Source organism: Neofelis nebulosa, chromosome 3, assembly GCF_028018385.1.
Source record: "Neofelis nebulosa isolate mNeoNeb1 chromosome 3, mNeoNeb1.pri, whole genome shotgun sequence".
Classification (NCBI taxonomy): domain Eukaryota; kingdom Metazoa; phylum Chordata; class Mammalia; order Carnivora; family Felidae; genus Neofelis; species Neofelis nebulosa.
In genome coordinates, this window is record NC_080784.1 from 92,118,740 (window position 1) to 92,119,650 (window position 911).

The 911-nt window shown below is 35.6% G+C and overlaps 1 pseudogene; it reads right to left on the reverse strand.

The window, feature by feature from the left end:
- Window positions 1-405: 405 nt before the first annotated feature.
- On the reverse strand, window positions 406-570 carry LOC131508280 (U2 spliceosomal RNA; annotated as a pseudogene).
- Window positions 571-911: the final 341 nt, after the last annotated feature.

Below are 911 nucleotides of genomic sequence, written 5' to 3' on the forward strand. Positions count from 1 at the left end.
CGTGAAATTAATATATGTCAATTTTAACTCAATAACTTTAAAAAAGAAGGTTTGATTCCATGAGCTTGGGCCTCGAAACTCCCACAAGTGAAGTCAAAACAATTATAGATTTCCCCTCATTTGTCTTCCATTTCTCAGAGATTACTGTCCTTACTTTCTTGATGTCTAGTGTCTTGAAAACTGTCTGGGTGTTGTAGGGAAACCAATTTGACAATAAATTTCATATTAAAAAATAAAATAAAACGAAATGCAATTTTCTTCAAAGAAAAAAGAAAACTGCATATGCAGCGTTTTGTGTTTTGTGTGTGTGTGTGTGTCTGTGTGTGTGTAGTTGTTTAGTTTTCATAAGTCATGTGCATGAGGGTAAACCTTATCTACTGATTCCTGATAATCCACCTTGGCTGAAAATGGAAGCCCCTGCCTATAGATTTTTGACAGACTAAAGGTAGCATGTGAAAAGTCAAGAAAACCTCCAAGGTTTTGGCTTAAACTATTATAAATATGACTTTGCTATTAAACTGATAGGAACAGATACTATACTTGATCTTAGCCAAACGGCCGAGAAGTGATATTATGACTTTGCTATTAATTGAGGCAGAAAGACTCCTTAATGATGTTCCTTAAATGGTGTTATTCTTTCCCCCCAGTTCTCAAATCTGCCTGAAAATTAGAATCAGCTAGTGAGTTTCTTACAATACTCTGGAATTTCTCCCAAACCCTTACAGCAGAAGATTTTTAGTGTGGCCCCAGGACACCGGTATCAGAAGATTTCCACATTATTCTCATGTTCAGTCATGGCTGGAAAGCAATGCTCCATACTATTGCTTCTGTCACTTTAATATGCTTATGAACCACTTAGGGAACTTATAAAATTCAAATTCTTCTTCAGTTTTTCAAGGTGATAAACTTTG